Source organism: Sciurus carolinensis, chromosome 10 (assembly GCF_902686445.1).
Source record: "Sciurus carolinensis chromosome 10, mSciCar1.2, whole genome shotgun sequence".
NCBI classification, from domain to species: Eukaryota; Metazoa; Chordata; class Mammalia; order Rodentia; family Sciuridae; genus Sciurus; species Sciurus carolinensis.
The window spans coordinates 60,700,914-60,722,556 of record NC_062222.1 but is presented as its reverse complement, the minus strand read 5'-3'; the positions used below and the strand labels follow the sequence as shown (position 1 = coordinate 60,722,556).

At 35.4% G+C, this 21,643-nt stretch overlaps 1 protein-coding gene across 9 annotated transcripts in view; it reads left to right on the top strand.

Annotated features, from left to right (window-relative positions):
* The window catches only part of Bmpr1b (bone morphogenetic protein receptor type 1B), a 399,910-nt gene that overhangs the window by 274,579 nt on the left and 103,688 nt on the right, over positions 1–21,643 (top strand). Inside the window, exon 1 of one of the 9 annotated variants that reach the window (XM_047566826.1) lies at positions 15,057–15,173. The exons of 7 other annotated variants lie outside the window; for them this stretch is intronic. The gene's annotated coding sequence lies outside the window, so the exon portion shown is untranslated. Of the gene's footprint in view, positions 1–15,056; positions 15,174–15,193; positions 15,355–21,643 lie in introns of those variants that run through there. One more of the 9 variants, XM_047566827.1, reaches the window with a different exon arrangement.

The following is a 21,643-nucleotide window of genomic DNA, read 5'->3' as shown; positions in this document are numbered from 1 at the left end:
TCTGTGTAGAAGCAACAGAGAGGCAGGGCCAAAAGCATTTGCCCCAGGAGGTTATATATAGTATGATTGGAGACATTCCTAAAGACAATGAGGCACTAGCATTTGTGTAATAGGGAGGCTATTTCACTCTGAGTGCTCATGCTGGAATTAACTGGTGTCATTTTGAAGGAGTGTTTTGCTAATTGGCATCTCCCAATTGTATATAATGCCAACACCTTTTTCTATTAATTATTTCCCATAAGCATAGCTCACTCAGGTAAAACTGCCTACAAACTTATAAAGATTTAAGAGGAACTGTTGCAATTTAATTAGTTTCCAAAAGCCCTCTGTGAACTTAACAGTTGGTTGGTATTATTTGTGTGATGTTTTGTTGTTTGACGTTGGAAGCGTTATGTTCCTGTATTGTGGTGATGGCCTGCTGAGTAATTGCAAGGTTCATTATACTACCAGGACTGTCAAGGGGTGTTTATGGATATTCATGTGCAGTGAACCCTTGAACTTGAACTGGTCAGTCTTGTCTCCCGTGGCTGGAATTGTGTTTACTCTAAATGGCAGGAGAAACTTTAATTATGGAACCAGAAAAAAGACAAAATTATCTAAGTTTAAAATGGCAAAGGATTATTAAGATATGTACCTGCACCCGCCTCCCAATAGATATGTCTTTACTCTCAAGAAAACTTGTCATCATTTTTTGTAAGGTTTAGAAATTTTAAAAGATGTGTTGTTTGGTAGCAAATGTGTGGTTCCAAAATACATATTTCTTTTAAAATGATGTTAGAAATTCACTATTTCGACTGTAGGAATTCTGTATATTGATCAACTATTAGTCAAAAATGAAAATAAAAATATTTATATGAAGTTAAAAATGTGATACAAGTATCAGCAAACTTTTGGAACTATGAAAGAAATTAAAAAGTGAAATTCAGGAAGCACATATATTCATGAACATGTAGTTTTGTATTTAAGCTAAAGTATATCTCACAATAATTGGAAAGATCCCTTTATGAGTGTGTCTCCCCAGTAAATTTTTAAGTTCTTGAGAACAGAAATTTTCTCAATCTGTATGTCTTATACTCTTTCAGTGCTCAACACATACTGCATATTCAATAAAATCCTGTGGAACTGAATTGAAGGGAGCTGAGAGAGAAGATGGCATATCGGAGAGGATTGCTATGGAAAATGGAATGTTGTAACTGGAGCATGGGGGGCATGAGAGGTGGAATTTGAGAAGTAGGCAGAGCAGATACTTGTGTTCACAGCAGTTAAGACTCCATGCAGAGGATGATATAGTGCCATTGCAGAATTTTGTGTAGCATATTACTCTGAGAGCAATGCACAGGATGAAGAGAAGAACAGTAATATGAAACCATTCTGATTAACCAAGCTGGCATATGGTATCCTGGAAGTCTGGGTTGAACATATACCTCCCACTCCTTTTCTGGAAATATTCTTAAAATTTTTCCAAATTGTGGTAAGGTACAAAAACTAAAATTTACCATCTTAATGATTTTTGTTAAAGCTCAGCAATGTTAATATGTTCACATTGATGTGTGGTCAGTCTCCAGAACTTTTCATTTTGCAAAGGTGAAGCTCTGCTGGTCTGTTTGGGCTGCTATAGCAAAACACCACAGACTGTGTGGCTTAAACAGCAGACACTTATTTCTAACAGTTCTGGAGGATGAGAAGTACAAGATCCAGGTGCTGGCACATTTGATTCCTAGTGAGGGCTCTCTACTTGCAGACTAATGCCTTCTTGTTGTGTCTTCACGTGGTGGAGAGAATGGGAAGTGGGAGCCAGTGTCTAAGCATGTGTCTGGTCTCCCTTCCTCTTCTTATGAAGATATTAATCCCATCATGAGGAACCCATCTTCATAAAGTTATCTAAACCTAATCCCCTTCTAAAGGGGCCCACCTTCAAATACCATAACATTGGAGGCCTTCAACATATGAATTTTGTGGGGACACAAATATTCTTTCCATAATAATATCTATCCATAAACAACTCTCTTTCTCTTCCAGCTTCTGGCAACCACGATGAATTTTATTACTCCATGAATTTTATTACTGTAGATATCTCACATAAGATAAATATTTGTGTCTTTAAATTGGGTTATTTATTCACATAGTGTAAGGTTTATCATGTAGCATGTTTCAGATTTTCCTTTGTTTAAAAGTTTGAATAATATTCCATGGTGTATATGTGTACATATATCACATTTTGTTTATCCACTTATCCATCAATGGATGATTTTTGTCTGTTTTGAATAATTTTGCTGTGAAAATGGGTGTACGCATGTGTCTTTAAGACCCTGCTTTCCGTTAGTTCTTTGTGGAACTGCCATATTGTTTTCCACAGCTGCTATGCCATTTTATATTCCTACACAAGGGAAACAGGACACAAGGGCTCCAATTCTCCACATGCTCATCAGCACTTGTTATTTTGTGTTTGTGATAATACTCATTCTATTGGATGTAAGGTGGTATCTCATTGTGATCTTGATTTGTATTTCCCTAGTGATTAAGCATCTTTGCATGTGCTCCTTGACCAGTTGTATATCTTCATCCAAATGTCAGTTCAAATCATTTGCCAATTTAAAAATAGAATTGTTTGTTGTTGAATTATGGGAGTTCTTTGTTTTATAGGCATCAATCCCTCATCAGATATTTGTTTTGTGTATTTCTCCCATTCTAAGGGTTGCCTGTTCATTTTATTTGCTGTATCCTTTGATGTACAGAAGTTTGAAATGTTGATGTAGTCCAATTATCTATTTGTTGTTGTTGTTGGCAGAGATTTGGTGTCAAAACCAAGAAATCATTGCCAAATGTAATAGCATGAAGCTTTCTTTTGAAAGTTTTATAATTTTAGCTCTTAAATTTAAGTTTTTGATTTATTTGAGATAATTTTTGTATATGGTATAAGAGTCCACTTCATCGTTTTACATGTGAATATCTAATTTTCCCAGTATCATTTGTTGAAAGGCCATTCTTTGAATGATCTCAACATATTTGATGCTTTGTATATTTGACTAGAGCAAAAGGCTTTTATTACCTGGAAAGGAGGGAATGACATTAGAGTCAGAATCGTGGGGAGACATTAGAGACTTTCTAAATAGGTCAGTGGGTAATAAGTTAGTCACTTACAAGTGAGTCTAATTAAGTTTGTCTCAAAGAGGAAACATTGTTAAGAGATTATTGGTAAATAATCATGATCATTTGTATTTTTGTGAATGGAGAGAGGAAAAACTTGGATAAATAGGTTTTCATCATGGAAACCAAAGGAAGAACTTCTAGTAAGTGGTTATTAGTAAGTTGTAAATAACTTAATCTACTTTGCAAGAGGAGACAATTTTAAAAAATTTTTTATCCTAGAGTTTATCCTTTAAGAGGGTGGAGCTTAGCCTAGACACCCCAACTTGCACTGCTTGAGATTTGGATGCCGTCACTGGAACTACTGCTTCATTTGGAAAATGAATGAGTAAAAAGTAATTCCATGAATGGAATGGTTATGTCAAATCAAAAGTGCAGAAGGCAGAACTTAGTAGCTCCCTAAGCCAGAAAGAAGACACCGACAGATTTTTTTCATTTGTTTTGTAAGGATATGTACAATAAACAAGGTGTGGGGTATGTTAAAATCATGGACAAAGATAAATGACAGGCACCCCCACCCTAAGGAAATGTAAAATGTAGTAGGGAAGATGGCTTGCATAATTATAATATAGGGTAAAGTAATAAGATAAATATCATAGAAGTAATATTGATTAAATGCTATAGAAGTTTAGAAGAGGAAACAGTTAGTTTTGCCTAGAGGACCAATTTGATTTTCCTAGATATATATATATATATATATATATCTCCAGGAAATATATAATTTTCCAGTTGAAAGTAATTGAAAGCAACCATGTATTAAAGGTATCTGCTAAATCATAGAATTTGTAGGAATAAAAAAGAATTAACTTTAGAAGAGACACAGTCAAGAATAACACTTAAAATCCCGCCCCAGAATTTATTCTGTAAGGACGCTCATGTCACTAGTGCTTAGCATGGATGCCCCAACTTACACTGTTCTTATTGTCCATGCTAGGTTTGGATGGTGTTCCTGGCACTGGTGCTGTTACCACCTTTGGGAAATAATTGTGGCCACTACTTCTCCTACATTGTCAGAATGAATATGCTGGGGTCCTTCTGTGGGCTTCATGTAAAGCCTTGTAGAGACACACATATGAGATTTGGAGATGTCAGTCATGTGCTCACCATTTTTAAGCGTAAGTGCGTGTCTTACACTTCATCGTCTCTACCTTCAACTAGTAAAAATGCCCAACATATAGGAAGGGGCAGGATCTAAAGCTAGGTGGCTACAAAAGAGTGGTGACATTCAAAAACTGGCCAAGATTGAATTTTTCTGGCTATAGGAGAAATCTTAATATTTAGACACTCAAAGGCAGTGGTCAAAGTGATGCTAATGAACGCCCTGATATTACGAGTGAACATCTTTGAGAGAAGAGATTATTGGGAAGGAATCATAATCACCTGCATTTTTGTAAATGGAAGAGGGAGGAGCTTAGATAGATAGACCTTCATCATGAAAACCAAAGGTAGGGCTTCTGTTGAGTGTCTAGTACATGGTAATTGTTCAATTTACTTTTAAATCAATGAAGCTCTTAAAGTGGTCACAGTGCCTAGTGTTACAAAGGGCCCAAAAGCATGAAGACTAAGAAAAATTCATTTGTTCATCTTTAAAGAAGAGATTCATTAGAATGACAAAGGTAAAAAAACCAGAAAGCAAATAGGGTTTATAAGGAAAAAGTAATTAGGTTGAGAATAATTACTGGCATCAAAGGTCAAGTACTTTAGGAAGAGAGAACTTACAAAAGAAATGCTTTCGAAAAGGGACTTATTGAATGCCTTCTGTTGCATAATCATTGCTTCAAGTGTTTAGAGTAGGTCAGTGAACAAAATGAGCAAAAATAGTGTCCTTGAGGTCATTATATTCTGCAGGGTTGAGCCAAGACTGACAGTGAACACTTGACATACCAGGTAAGTAAATTATATACTTGTTAGATAGTGGTAAGTGCTATTGGGGAAAAGAAAAAAAACTAACCCTTTTTAACACTCATGAAGACTTGGGGTAAGGGTGGTTGTGGCAGCAAAGCAGGTTTCTTTGAAAAGGTAAGCTTCGAACCAAGATCTGGAGACATGAAGGAAGCTGGTCATTATCTAAGGAAAGTTTGTTTTCAGAGGAACCAGGAGATGTATCACGGTGAGCTAGAGAATGAGTGATATTTTGAGCACCTGGATGAGAAAGAGGGTGAAGACTGGGAGAAGAACTCAATGAGGTAATTGAAAGCTAGATCTCATAGGAACTTGGAAGACTTGCAAGTAAGGAAGGACTTTGCAAGGACATACCACTTAGGCTAGGGATTGGCAGCCATCTGATGTTTTCTGTAGCCAGACATGAGGTTAAAGTAAAATTTCTTGAACGGTTCAGAAAGATTTCAAACTTAGTTTCCATAGGCTATTTCTGTTTGAAATCACTTCTAGAAAATGGTAATGTAAAAACCAACATAAAGAGATAATGTCATAAAATCAAGGCAGAGTGAAGCCAGATCCTCCATTCGAGAGGTAGAAGGTGAACTATGATGAATAACTCATGTTTTTTTTGCCTAAATTTGTATTGTGAAGTAAATGTTTTTTGTTCTGTTGTCAGTTTCTAATTCTATACATATCATTTTCATAGACAATTGAAAATACTTATTAAGGAAGTGATTCTAGAAGCAGCTACTCCTTGAGAACTTCCTCATTTTCTTTTTTCTTGGCACATCATTTGGTGGAGGTGCTAATGAAATGTACTGAGGACTTTGAAGTGTTTCCACAATAAACATTTGGGAGACCTCAAAGTGGAAATTATGGTGACAATTTAAATCCCATTGGCTGTCTTAATAGGCCTTAAATCGTTGTTTTACTCATTTTGGTTAAGGTTGAATTTGAATGTTTCATTTGGCATAATCCTTAGGATAATTCACTGACTTTCTCTCTTTTCAGTGGGGAGTTTGGTGGTAGTAGAGAGAGCCACACAGAGTGCTGACCCACTGTAGGGAGGGGTGTGGAGCAGGCCGATCAGATAAAGGAATGCTGTATAACCAGCATACCAATAATGCTTCACAAGAGCACATTATGATTTCATGTCTTCCTACTGGACTAATACAAAATTGTTTTTGTTTAAAATATATCACTGATTCCTTAAGTTCATCTTCTTTACCTCCATAATATAAGCATCTCACTTCTGTCATTTCCTACACATTAAATATCCTCTGTTTTTGAGAGGGCACAGAAAGAAGTGCTAATACCTACATTTCTGTTTCTGTTTTACTAAGGCTGAATCTTGTTTCCTTGTCTTGTAAAGTTCTTGGATAGAATATGGTCTATAAATACAGTTTTGTTTTCTTTCTTTCTTTTTTTTTTTTACACAAACTAATTGTGTAAACGACCAAATCAACCTTTAATTTTCTAAAAATGCTCCATGTATGAAATCATTTAGAAAGACTTTATTTATTTATTTATTTTTTTAAATGAGATTACCAAGAACTGTTACTTCTTGTAATGAAAAAAAAAAAAAAATTCAGGGCACTAAGTAGTGCTTTTGTGTCTGGGACAGACAAAGGAAGACAAGGGTGTGTGTGTGTGTGTGTGTGTGTGTGTGTGTGTGTATACAAGCACATACCTATTAAAGAGATACCATGTTTTCAGTCATCCTTTTGATATCAATTAGTGATTAGGAACATATTTCAGTATACAGTTGACTGGGAGAATATGATAAGGTTCAGTATATCATAGACTCTGAAGTAAGAATTATGGAGTTATTGATTCTTTTATTTTGAAAATACTTTTCTGTGTACATAGATCTCAGTGTCACTTTAAACTATTGGCTTCCAACCTTTATATTTCTTCTAGCATTAATTTTTGAAGACCACTAAGAGCTAAGTCTGCCTAATGAATGTGTAAATCACATACTGACATTTAGTTGTGCCATTGTTGCGGCTTTCTATGAAAAGCTAGTGTATGCTAAGTAAGAACAAAATGTCTTGCTGTTATGAATGTCTTCTCTTCTATTTAAAAAAATTTTTTTTCCATATAACTCTCATGTTTAGGTATTTTGCAGAGTGGAAAACAGATCTTGGAGGAGCTGTCTTCATCTGGCATATGGAAAAGCAGCTTCAGCTTGCCCTCCTCAGGGTTTAAACAAGAGCTGTGCTGTGTGCACCTTCTTTATTACTAAAGCATATTCAATACAGCTATAGGAAAATGTACAAGATAAAGTATAGCTTTTGTGGATATTATCATTTCTATTAAAAATTTCATTTTCAATTTCCTTACATCAATTCAAGTTAGATTTACACGAATGCCATACACAATGGACTTTAGGATGAAATAAGCATGATAGTAATCCTCTTTAAGAAATTGGTTTTGATATGAAAGTGTGTTCAGCATTTTATAAATGGCTAGTATGGGAGGCAAACAGGTACTACTAGAGATTTTGATTTGCTGCTCAAGGATGCTATACCACTAATTTAATAAAGAAAATAATCTTATTTTCTAAATGATCTTAGAATGTCTTTAAAATAGAGTGCCTGAACCAGGTGCAGTGGTATATGTCTATAATCTCAGCAGTTCTGGAGACTGAGGAAGGAGGATTGCAAATTCAAGGCCAGCCTCTGCAATTTAGTGAGGCCTAAGCAACTTAACCAGACCCTGTTTCAAAAAATATAAAAAATATTGGGATGTAGCTCAGTGGTAAAGTGCTCCCTGGGTTAAATCCCTAGTGCCAAAAAAAAAAAAAAAGAAAAGAAAAGAAAAAAAGAAAAAAAAATAGAGCATCTGGTAAGTTAGGTTAGTAACTCAGCATTTTCACAGTGGTGTGGAATTTTCTCTCTCTGGAATTCAGGTGTTAAAGTGTTAACATTTACACAACCAACGTGTCTGATGTTTTTTAAACAAACGACAAATGGCCTTTTCTTATTTAGTTCCCTGTAAGTGGGGCAAAGTAGATCTTCTGAAAAGGTTTTCTCTTGGCATGAAGAATTCAGGCTCTTTTATTGCAACAAAGTCAGACTCATCTGGGGAGGAAACTACTCACATGTTCCTGCAGACTTCATTCATCCACTTTTCTTCCTCCTGAGTCTACAGTGCTGTCTCCCTCTATCTTCTAAAGCACAGGCCTGTTCCAAAGAAACAACCCTCTTTCCGAGGCCCCCCTCCCCTTAGTTGCTTCCCTTGTGAAATGGGTCAGTGCATTGAATAACTGTAGGAAAATTTAAAAGAATGTATGCCAAACACTGCTTTAAATTAATAACCTCTGTATTTGATGATTATGGCAATTATTTTTTATAACAAATAATTTACATGCTTAACCGCGAGTTCTGCCTCTCAAAGCAAATGAAACCCCCGACTCCGAATGTATGCTGTGGCTTCCAGAATGTTTGGTGTTACCCTCCTCTGATCTGTTTTGCTCCAACCCTCAGAATCTCTGGCAGCCATGTTTCCTGAAGGAACCTCACCAGCTCCCCAGAGTCTCTGAATTCTCTATCTACTGAATGGATTATTTTTGCTTTAGATCTTTCTTATAGAACAAAAGCAAATGGGTCCCTACGTCCTGAAGTATTGGTGTCTGGTCCTGTAACCAATTTGTGGGACTCTTGAGGCATACTAAGTATTCTCATCAGTGAATGGGAATGGCAGTTCTTATCACACAGGGAAGCATTGCGGATTAAATGTCGTAACATGTTAGAGACAGGGTGATACCTAACAAAGAGTTACAGCTGGCCACATGGTGTATTTCATTCGTATATCAATGTCATTGCCATTCTGTATTTATTTGAAAATAACTGTGCTTGTATTCCCTGGGTTTCTTGCTTCCCTCCTACCTACACATCTTCCTTCCATTCATTTTCAGTTTTTGGCCTGAGATAGTCCTATTCACCTGGTGATATGATTTGCCTTTTACACGCAGAATTACCTCAAGTTTTATCTATTACCTAGTTCCTTATTACTGGGTTACAAGTTTGATCTTATGATCCATTAGTGGAGTAATAATCAATCCAAATAGTAAACTAAACATCTATGCAAAAGTTGTGCATATATGAAACATCTAGAGGTTAGCTGTTTTTCGCTGCAGAGTTTATCTTACAAAATATATTGAGTTAATTTTCTTTGATAGTTTTAATCATGTAAGCTGCCTTTAATTCTCTTCCTACTCTATTAATATTCATTGCTTTGTTTTCTCATAAATTTTTGTTTAAGTGTTGAGTGTCTGATCTTGTTTTGTACGTAGGTTATGCATATGATTTTTATATTAATAGAATGACAATAGTTTTTAAAGAATTCTGTGTTCTCTAGGAAAATGATATTGCCATTGATTTAAGATAGCATTCTATCCCAAAATTCCACAAAGCATCTTTCTTTGAAAGATTTGGTTTTGCTAATGATCAAATTATGCACTGTAAATATATACACAGTGTTGTAGTGTCATAAGAACACAGTTTGGGGCTTATTTGTTCTTTGTCAAAAAACAGCCTCAAATTGCAGTGACAGTTCCAGCCTGTAAAGAAGGTGTAGTTATGTCTACTCCAGAATATTGGACTCTTGCCTGTTAACAATGATAATATTTATATTTGATGAAAAGCAACTTAGGCTATTGACCAGTATTGAATTTATATCAAGATATTCTCAGTATTTCATAACAAATATATTTCCTCCATCACTTATCTAAATGCATCAGAAAATAAGTATAGTTGTTAAAAAATTATATGCTTAATTTTGAAATATAGCCTCAATAAAATATCTTCAGAAAATGTAGCAATCTGAGATTTAGTTTATAGTAAAAGTTTTGAAATTGTAAAGCTGGAATGAAATCTGGTTTTCTATTTGTGTGTGAATTTTTTTGTTGCTAGTGGTAACTATAGAGAATTTTTTTAAAGGCACCCTTTTAATAACAATGGTTTCCCCAAATATACTGTGGCATTGCTTTAAATTTTATTAAGCCTGCCTTGGACTCCCCCTTCTTATCCCTGAGTAAAGGGAAGAAAAGTTTGGCAGGCTCCATGCTGTGTACTTGATTGATGTCCAGAACATCTGAAGGACTTTTGTGTCCTGCTTGCTCTCCATGAGTGCATAATGTGTGAATACTTAAGGAAGGTCAGCCCTTATCACATGTAATCTAGGCCTGAAAGCAGATCAGCAGTGACAGTCATATCCCGTAAGTAAGGACACAAATCATCCTCTACATGCTTTAGACAAGTTGTGGGATATTTTGCCTCTCTTTTTACCCCTTCCCACTCATGGGGGACCTTGGCAGAGCAATGAAAGCAGAGAAGAGACGTGCTCAGAATAATGTGTCACTCTTTCACGGGAGGAAGGGATTGTTTATTTGTAATGATGTGATGGTCTTTCACTGTGCAGCTGAGGGGAGCTCCGGGTTGTTAATGACTAGTGATGTGGAATGCTGCAAATTAGACAGGGTGGGGAGGCAGGAGGCAGCCTGAAAGCAGACTGAAGTTGTGGTCTTTATAAACTCCAAAGTCAGGGGGAAAGTTTTTATACCTTGAATTCTATTGTTTGGTTTTTGTTTTCTTTTTCTTTTTGTCCTCATAGTGAGGTAGTTTTTTTGTTTTTGTTTTTTTTATGTTAGTGTTTAGTTGAAAATCAGAATAACAAAATGAATTACCAGTACAGTTCTGAATGATGTGTTCTCTTTTTGGCACAACTCATGAAAGTTTGAAAAATATTTTAGTGCAAGACCATGGACTGAAAATGCTATGGCTTCCAATCGGAAGAAGGAAATGACTTTTGTTTTTAATACCTGTTTGAACAGAAGTTTAATTAAAAGTTGATTTTATTCCAAACAGTATTAGTAGGGATGCACAAGTAATAAAGAGAATAACTTACCTTATTATTCCCATTAAGAATAAATTAAGAATTTTGTTACATTTTCCAGGGTACAAAGGAAAATATTTTCATCTTATTCCTAAAACTTTACTAGTTATAATCAGCTGCAAGAAGTAGTACCTACAGTCAGTTTATACAATATAAATTAACCTGTAAAGATGCCTGCAGAAATGAAGGAATAGCTTTCCCATGTCTGTAGGATAAAATCAGAACTTGTACTTTTGGGATGAGAGCCCTCTCCAGCTGCTCCCAGTTTGCTCCTCCAGCCTCATTCCTCTCCTCTGTAGGCAGGTCCAGTTTCTCATGTCCCCTTACTCAGTAATGTCTGTGCTGGCTTTTCTCTTTGCATAGTATTTCTTGGCCCTCTCTTCACCCACTTATCTTTAAAGACCTGGTTTAATGCTTCTCCCAGCAAATTCAGCCCCCATCCTCCCCTTGGGCAGAATTAATGCCTGCTGTACTTTTGTGTTCCTTCAGCACAGGGGGCAGATACTTGACTGCATTGTCACTGAGTATGTGTCTTCACCTATTACAGGGTAAGCTTTTTTTTGAAACCACATACTGACTTTTTAATGTCCTCACCTCCCATTCATGAGACACAATCCCCCCAAATACAGCAAAAAGTGAATGTGAGAGAGTAAAAAACTGTGTATATATATATATGTGTGCATATATATGTATATATATATATGCACACATATATATAAAAAACTGTATATATATTATATATATTTTATATATATATAAAATCAGGAGATTTGGGGGCTTTCTATGTGAAAAAGTGAGTCACAAGTTGAAATTGGTAACGAGATATTCTCATTTTAAAATGATTCAGTGGGGCTGAGGGTATAGCTTAGTTGGTTGAGTGCTTGTCTTGCAAGCACAAGACCCTGAATTCAATCCCCAATACCGCAAAAAAAAAAAAAAAAAAAAGATTCAGTATACTTCTTCAAATTCATGAATATTTAATGAATTAAGTAAGAATAAATTGGCTAAAAGATACTTTTAAATTTGAATATAATTTGAATTTTTTTAAACCTTGACTTAAGACATATTTTTATACAAATAATAAGTAGGATGATGCGTCCTGCCCATATTGTGTGATATCCATGCTGCTCCTTTTTCCTGTTCTTGCCTTTCTCTCAGGTGTGCCTTCACAAAGTAAGACCTTTCTTTTAATCTTAGAGCTTTCACTGAGGCCTCACTTGGTGTGAGAATTAACTTGCAGAATTAAGTTGGCTGTGCTAAAAGCCAAACACCTCAGACTTTAGCCATGTCGTTCTCCTTTCCTGTAATTTTGCTTGTAGATAAAACATAATTAATTAGAATAGAATGTTGGGCAGTTCAGGGAGTCAGTGTGACAGTTCACCAGTAGCCACACAACCCCTGGCTGTGTTGGCTGTAGGTGTTGCAGTCAGCTCCACAGTTAGGAAACCAGGGTGTGGATTTAACTGCAGAAAAACCAATTATTGATCTGGTACACATACAGGACTAATTAGATTGGATTTTAGAAACTGAATCGTTGACTGCGGCTAAAATGATGTACATTAAGATGAGTGGGTTAAGTCATGCAAATCTGGATCTCATATCTGGTCAGCTTTCTGATAAACATATCAAGAGTTTTCTTAGAGTTTTGGAGACCTGATTATGCATTTAAAAGAATATCTACTTTATTATCAGCACCCACCAAACAATAAAGAAAAAATTAATAGGGGCGCATCTTGAATTTTTTCAAAGAAGTCTACATTAGTTTTAAAACAAAATTGAGGCAGTAGAAACCTCTCCTTACACTTTTAGCCTAACCTTCATTTCTCCTCACCCAGCTGGAAATTGAGTTCAGAGATTCATTCTACATGCTGAAGCTCTGAACCTTTTTTTTTTAAATCCATCAAGCCAGTCAGTTTCTCAAAAGCCTTTAGTTACTTGTTTATTATATAGTCTCAACTCTGTAACCTGTATTCAGAGTCCTGCACAATCTGGTTCCACTCTGTCTAGCTTTCTCTCCAACCACTTACAAATAGGAGCTGTCTGTTCCAGTAAGGTTTTCTTCTCATGCTGTTGCACTAATGAAATATTTATTCTTACATCTTTCTCCTTCTCCACCTTCTGTGCTGCTGTATGTGTTCAACACATCTTTCAGCAGCCAGTTTTCTCTTCAGTCTTCGGCCTAGGCTAATTCATCCCCTACTCTGAATTTCTATGTGTGTTCCTTTTGGAGGCACTTCCTCTTAAAAGGTGTAGCTTTTTTCTTAATTGCATTCTGATTTTTTCCTGTGGTATTGGATGTTTCTTGAGTGCATCTACTTCAGCTAGCACATAGTTCAAAATCAGAAAAAGTCATTGACATAGGTTGGTTTGAACTGAATTGGGGTTCTGCAGGGAGAGTACTAGTCTCTCATGCTTTGAACTATTTGTAGCTACTCGTAGTGAGGACATGGGAGTAGAGGGAGCTGTCCCACACTTCAGCCATTCACTCCTTGCACCAGCACTCAATGCTTGTTTCCAAACTGGCAGTGTAGCCATGTTGTGAATGTGGCTTTGAGCCAGATAGAGAAGATTTGAACAAATCCAGTTGCTTGATTTTTGTCTGTTTTTTCCACTTATTACCCAACCTCTCCTGATTATCTCTACTTAATTGTACTCTTCCAAAATCTCCTATCCTAACAAACAGGGATACTCATAAATGACACTGAAAGACAACCCCTTTTGCTTACTTCCAACTTCCATTTTCCCAATAAGTGGGTTGCATGTCTTCTGTGAAATGTGTGCCTTATTAAGTTCTGAATATTCAAAGATTTCCTAGCTGGCGAAAAATACTGTATTTCTGTTAAATTTTGTCTTATGAAAGTATGAATTGAGAGAGTGTTGGTTTGATTGCAGTATTTGTCAAATCAGAAAAAACAATTGGGGGGCTCCCTAAGCTGGAGGGTGATTTGAATGACCCCCTGTAGGGTAGTGCTGAGAGGTACAAGCTTAGGTGGAGGTGTGTGTTTGGGTCTCTCTTAAAAGTGAGAAGACAGTGGAGATATTTTTTTCCCCCAAGAAAATAATTCCAAAAATATCAAATGTATCATCATGGTATCTTAGATATAATCATTGAAACTTTTCTGTTTCTATATTCATAAGTCCTGTATCAGACAAGCTGATGAGGTTGAGTAATTACTTCTTTTGTGTCTGTATTGTAGTTTCCACACATATGACAATTTAATTATATTTCTTGTTCTTCTTTTATTGCAAGTTCTCAGAGTAAAAGAAGATTTTTTAAAGTCCTTTGGTATTGAAAATAATTACTTAACAGTATGGGAAAATGAAACCTTGCAAAAATGCTCACAGTTTGCATTGAAACAGTTACAGTTATAATCTAAAAAGTTGGATGATTTATATTGGTTTTATTATCGATGAGTGATTAGATCCCCAACAGTTTTTTTTTTTTTTCTACACAGGTAACTTAAAACTGTAGTTACTTAGAAATAATTGATAAGTGAGTAGCATAACTGAAATATGTTAACTTGCAGTATTCATCAGTGACATCTTACAGCTGACCTTTTTTCATATCCATGCACTTGATTCAAAGGTTTTGCTTCATTATTTAAATGTTGATGAGTAGCGTAAGAAAGCTGCTGAAACGTGACACTTTGACATGTTGCGCTATTTGTCATTTCATCAAAGGGAAAAAAAAAGATTTCTCCTGGTCTTTCTACATTTCTCAGTTATAATTCTCTGCAGAGAGAGAGAGAAAAAAAAAAGATGAATAAAACCAACTCTTTTCTGACAGCAAAGTGTAAGCGTGGTCTGCTTTGGATTCCCTCCTAGTTGCCCAAGAGATTTGGTGGACTTGGGTGTTGCCAGTGCAGGACGAGGCCCCCACGTGTGCTGGCCCTTGTGTGGGCAGCTGGGTCTGGCTCCTTTCTTAGGAAAACAATCTGGCTCGGGGGTCCTCACTGCCTTTTGTTGTCCTCCCCACGAGGTGATCAGTTGAAGTCTCGGTGGTGACAGAACCAGTTTGTAACAGGCTTGTCTTTCACGGTCCTGTCTCAAGCGTGCTGGCAGGCTTGCTGGAAGATCTGACAAGAGTGGCAGCAGAGGAGTCTCAGTCAGAGAAGGCCAGGCAAGGAACAGGAGGCGTAAGCAGGCAGGTCGCAGTGACTGCTCTCCTGCTGCACTGGGTTGGCTCGAAGAACCAAACTGGCAGCCTTACATTTCCTTGCTCATTCTTCTGTCTGTGCATGCGAGGGGTAAGAAGATCAGTGCCACACAACAGTGCTGACAGGGAGCTGAGTTAGTGTCTGATTTTGTGGCTTTTGTCACAGAAGGGGAAGTTCAGGGCAGAGGCTCCATGGCTAAAACTTTCCATCCCCTATCCTCCAACTGCTCTGTACTTTTTACTACTTTCTTCGCTAGGACAAAGCTTTCTAGGTAATCTACTAGAATGATTTGTAAAGGGATTTAAAGTTTCTGTTTTCTCTTATAAGGACCAGATATCCATTTTAGAGCTTTGAGAATGAAGTTAATTTTTAACAAACTGTGATAGTTTATGTGTGAAGTGCTGAAGAGTAACAATGCTAACAAACTTTGTTGTGATCATGATAATTTGAATACTGTTTGTTATAGTAATGCTAGCTAATTAACTTTTAAGTTCATTGCAGTTTTTATATGAATGTATTGAGTCAATCTGTAATTTACAATGGCAGCAATTATGGCTTGTGAATATGGGGAATGTTTATCAGCATAGAACAAGGGCTTGATTTGCAGTAATTTTGTCCAGAAAAATTATTTCTTATATCAAGTTGAATAAAAGCAGTTTTTAAAAATTATTTTCAGTTTTTGAATAAAAGCAACTTCAAGAGTAGTTGAACTGTTTTCAGATTAGAAAGAGGGTAACTTAATGAATACGAAATGAATATGGCATTAGTGATTGCATTGAAAAAGTCATGATGTTAGATAGAAATAAGAAAATAATGATTTTATAAAATTAAGCCAGATAAATAAAGGAATATGTATGAGAATGAAATGCATTTATAGTTCAACTTTTATGTATTTGTGAATGTGTTTCATAGAACTAATTTGGCTATACTTTTATGCAAAAGTGTGTATTATTAGTTGGCATGTACTTTTAATTGGCACAGGATTAATGTTTTCATAATCTGCAAGTATTTCTTTGAAACTATTAAAGTATGTTTTACGACTTGGCTTAGGGAAAAATGCTTTAAATTTCTGGTATAGATAATTGTGACTCAAAGGAATTTTGTACATTGATATGAAGGAATGATAGATAGATCATTTACCTCATTTGCTAGTTTAATTCTTCAAAACTTCTTATCTCCTACCTTCTAGAAGAGGGTCGAAGGATCTCAGAATTAAAATTAGATTCTTTTTAGGAAAGTTCCAAGAAGCTTCAAGCATGATATATGTGAGGTAAAATTCTTATTCCTCTCTTCTAGCTACTACTACTACTTTATTGCCTGAAGATAGTTTTGAATTTTCTTTTAGAATTTTCCTTGAAACTTGTGAGTTCCTTAATTCACTACTGAATTAAGCCAATAAAAAGCCAAGGGGCCAGATGCTGCATACAGAACCTTTGATCATTTTTCCAGTCTTAGAATGTTTCCTAATATAATATTAGATAACATAATATCTTATTATTTTTTTTTTTTAGTAGTGAGATTGAAGTCCAGAGACATTCCCTGTCTTCTTTGACTCATGTAGTCTTTTTAAAAAAACTCCCTGTCCAGGACTCTCGTGTGTGTGTGTGTGTGTGTGTGTGTGTGTGTGTGTGTGTATGTGTGTGTGTGTGTGTTCCAATGTATACTCCTATTTATCTTGTAGCCTGGTGGTTAAGACTAAAGGATGCCTGGGTTGAATCCTTGCTCTGTTGCTTATTAGATGTGTGAACTCATATTGATGTCTCAATTTTTTCTACTGTAAAATGACAATGATAATTACTTTACCATAGGATTCGTTTATTGTTAAATGAATAAATATACATAAACACTTAGAATAGTGTCTGGTGCATGTATAATATTACCTGAGAGTTTGCAGTTATAAATACAATTATTAATAATTACTTATGCCCAAATTAGGAGGCCTCCAAGTTGGAAATATACATTGAAACAAGATTGTGAACAATCTGCTTGTTCATCTCATATATATATATGAGATATATATATTAATATAATATAATATATATAATATATATATTTAGTTTTTTTTTTAGTTGCAGATGGACACAATACCTTTATTTTTATTTATTTTTACATGGTTCTAAGGATCGAACCCAGTGCCTCACACATGCTAGGCAAGCGCTCTACCACTGAGCTACAACCCCAGCCCTGATAGCTCACCTTAATAGGATTAGTAGGCTGAATCCCAATTGACATTTAAAACTGTCACCAGTGAACTTTAACTTTTTTTTTTGAAGAATTTCCCTATCAATAGGTTTTAGAAATAAATTTTGTTACTTGTGATTTTTCCCTGATGAATACAGAATGTGCTATAGAGACTGAATTGAACCAGCTGAGCAACTTTAACTACTAAAGTGCAATATTCACGGACAATTTGTAACATGCTTTACAGTCATTAATTCTGCAGCTACTTCGGGAGAATGATGATCACAAAAACAAAACAAAACAAGGAAAAGGTGAATACAAAGCACAGGTAAATAAAGTGGCCATGACACTTAAGGAAATGACAAAGCCAAGATTATTCTTAGGGCTTGAATCCTTGTTTAAGTGTGTTTCAAAATGACAATTAAAGATATTTGGAGACAGTGAGCTTTGGACAGATAGAAATATTTTGTTAGTTAAATACATGGACACTTAAAACATTTTATGTGGGAGAAATCTGCACGATACTGCAGTTTTACCCCAAATGATGCAAAAGCGGCATACAGTCCTAAGTGGAGAGAACACTTTGTACTCGGGGTAGTAGCAAGGGTGGATTGTGTGTATAGGGACACAAATAGCCTAAATCTCATCACTGCCTAAATCTTATCTTGAGTGTTTTATTTGAGCAGATACAGGCTTAGACAAAAAGAATCAAGATTACATCTTGGTAGGGGTTTTGAATTTTATGTTTTTTGGTTGTTGGCACACTGTGATTGCTTCAAATATGCATTTTTAAAGCTAGAGATCCTTAAATGTGACATTGCCTTCCTGAAAGTGAAAATATGATCTGAAATGGTGAAAACCTGTAGGGCTCATTTTTACTTGAAACTGATTATTTAAAAAATTGAACTGTTTATACTACCCTGTCCCTTTGTTTTCAAGTCATGGTAGAGTCTCTGAGTCCTAATGAATGTGGTACAATGTGTAAACAGCATTAAAGTATTATTTTGGTTACTACCATTCTTAAGTTCTGCTAAAGGAATTTAGTAATGTTGGAAAAATGCTAGACTGATAGACCTAAAAAACAATACACTTGTGTATTTTGTTCTAACACATTGGTGGATTCCATGTGCTCTTCCTGACAAGGATGGGCCTCATGTTCTGGCATTTGGAAAGGCATCTGAAATTCTCATTTGGTTTCTTGATAAATGTACATGTGAAATTTTCTACAACCCCTCCCCCAAATAAAATTATGCTAGTAGTTTATTATAGCAATAAGATTAATATAAAAGTTAGCAGCCACCTTTTAACCTTTAGTTTAAAGTGATTCTACATTATTGAAGCTAGGTAACACCAAAAATGGTGAGACAGGAAGTAGGAATCAACTCTCTTTGAATACAAAACAAATATAAACAAACAAACAAATTCCAATGTCCATGACCTCTATAGTTTTATAGGTTTTACATCCTGTGCCTCCAATGCTAGGTAATATCCCACAGATATTACATATATATTACACATATCCCATGTGTAATATTTATGTCTGCCCTAGTTAATGCTAATTTAAAATTCAAAATTGTTGTTATAAAATATTTCAAGAAAAATTAGGGCAAATAGGGAATTCAATAACAGGAAGATAACATACATGGCTGTGAATGCAGAGTTTCAAAATTAGAATGGTAGTATTGCTATAGGGTATCAATTTTTGGTAATATTTTTCAGTGAAAAATGATCCTTGTTACCATATGGCAAAATATAGTGAAAATCTGAACTGTTAGACCAACACAGCTGTTAAATGCATAAATGTGGTGCTGTGTTTAAGATGTTTTCTACTTCCACTATTATGTGGCATTTCTAACAATTAATCTCATGCTATTAATGGGCAGTAACTGCAAGTTGTGGTGAGCATCACAGATGTAAGAAATCTGATCTTTGTGGTAAGTTACCTAGGAGGAAAATGACTGAACTATAGCTTTCAACCTAAATTCTGTAGATTTGGATAATAGACATTAATAGAACTAGTGACTATAAACTCAAATCATATTTGATTTAACCTTTTTGTGAGAAGTTATATTCTTTAAAACATGGTGAAAACTATACATGGAAGTCTTATATACATGTAAATATCTGTGCATATATAATTTTAACCTTCAGATTACAAATTCAGGAAGGCTTTTGGAAGAATAACAGTATTAGAGACATCAGAGTATTATCAGTTTTTTTCCTCTGTGAACCAATTGAATCTGAAATGACTTTCTAGAAATCTTCATTGATTTCAGAACTAACGTGAACAGATCTGTGGATTTTTTTTCTAACTTTCCAAGTGTGTATCTATTTTTATAATTCATACAAGAAATTGAGCAAATCCTGAAGTAAGAGAAAGTATTGATAACTATAGGAAAGTGCTCATAAGCAGCTAAATTTTCTGTCACTTTATTTCTTATGCTACAGGTTAGGTTCAGATAAACTCTTGGTCTTTACTACTATACTTTCTGTACATTTTTTTTCCATCTGGAAAATAGGTGATTTTTTTTTTTTTTTTTTGAGTCGTTGCATGCAGAATAACCTCACTCTTACTCTAGACCCTTCCACTTTTAACTCTGAAGAAGCTATGGCTTTTCAGTAAACTGATTTCTCTACTTGATACCATCTCCATTACATTCCTTTGATTATTAACTTCACATAAAATCACATTATTAGATGGATATTTTGGTTATAGAGAGCAGAAGCTTTAGTAGAGAACAAAGTTGAATGGTGACATGAAGAAAAACTAAAGGAAACTTGGGCCTCCTGAGAAGGCCAAGAGCTGAGCTTCTACTTTGTGTATCTTTTTGAGATCTTTCCTGGGCATCCTCTCCCCACAACCCTCTCTTTTTTGTTTAATTGGTTCTTTTTAGTTATACTTGACAGTAGACTCCATTTTGACATAATTATAAAAGCATGGAATATATCTTGTTCTAATTCAGTCTTCTTGCTTGTGTTTCTGCTTCCTACTTTTCTTTCTGTCTGAAATTTCTTAATGGACACTCCTTGGATTTAAGATAAAATGCATATCTTTGTATGGCCTGCAGGGTTTGGTATCAACTGCCTCTGACTTGCTTTGCAGCTCATCTTACTTCTTATTGTGCATTGGTTAGATACACCTTTTATTGTTAAAAAAAAAAATCTAAAACTTTTTCTCACTCACACATTTCACATATACTGTTGCTAGTCTGGAAAGTTCTTTGCCTTTCTCCTTTGTTTAAATGTCATTGAGTTAAATTTTCCTTAACAGTGTAAATTGAGATTTCCTTGATATAATCCCTTCCTCTAAATTGTATTTTTCTTTTGTAGTTTACATCACGATTTATCATTATATAGGTCTCTCTCCTGATAGAAGCTTACTACTCCTCAGAAGAAGCTCTGTTCATTTTGTTTATAGCTGTCTCCTGAGTGTTCCATATAGAGGAGTCTATTTCCTGAATATCCTCAGGATTTCTTACATGACCACAAATAGTGAAAAGTCCCTGGTATTCTGAGACCTTTTCACTTAGGTCTCCAGAGTTCAGTTATAAATGTTCCATTTTTTGTTTGTTTGTTTTGGAAGTGCTGGGGATCAAACCCAGGGCATCACACAGGCAAACTTTCTACCATTGAGCTATACACCCAGCTTTTTATATTTCTTTTTAATTCTTAAAAATTTTTAGTTAGGGTTACATTGAATTTCTGAGTCTGGCTTGAACTTGTGATCTTCCTGGTTTAGTGTCCCAAATAACTGGGATTATAGACCTGTGCCACCATGCCTGGCTGTTTCACTGTCAAAATATTTTCAGATTTTGAGGAGAGAATTGGATTGGCTGCTGACTCTTAGAATAATCAAATATAACCCAGCTGTGATATGTAGTTGCCCAATACCAGGATGCCACTAGACGATAATAACCATTGTGGGCATGTGCAGTTTTTCTGGAAGAAGTTTTGGGTTAGATTGGTGATCAGAAATGTTTAATATAGCTATTATTGTCATTTAGAACAGTATAAATACTTCTACTACTTTCTTGTTTATGATTACACGGATGATATTGGTTACTAATTAACTTATTTATTGGCTGTTTAAAAATTATTTTAAAAACTCCTCAATATTTCTCATTCAAGCTTAAGTATTTAGAAACTGTTACAACCAATTATTAAGGTAATATATTTCTACAGTTAATGTAGAATTATTTTATTGATAAATGAAGGACTATGTGATTAGTTTGCTCTCTTAAATGAAAAGAAAAGAAAAAGATGAAGTTTAAGCCCAATGCATTGGCACACACTTTATTCCCAGCTATCAGGAGGCTGAGGCAGGAGGATCACAGGTTTCAAGCCAACCTGTGCAATTTAGTTAGACCCTGTCTCAAAAT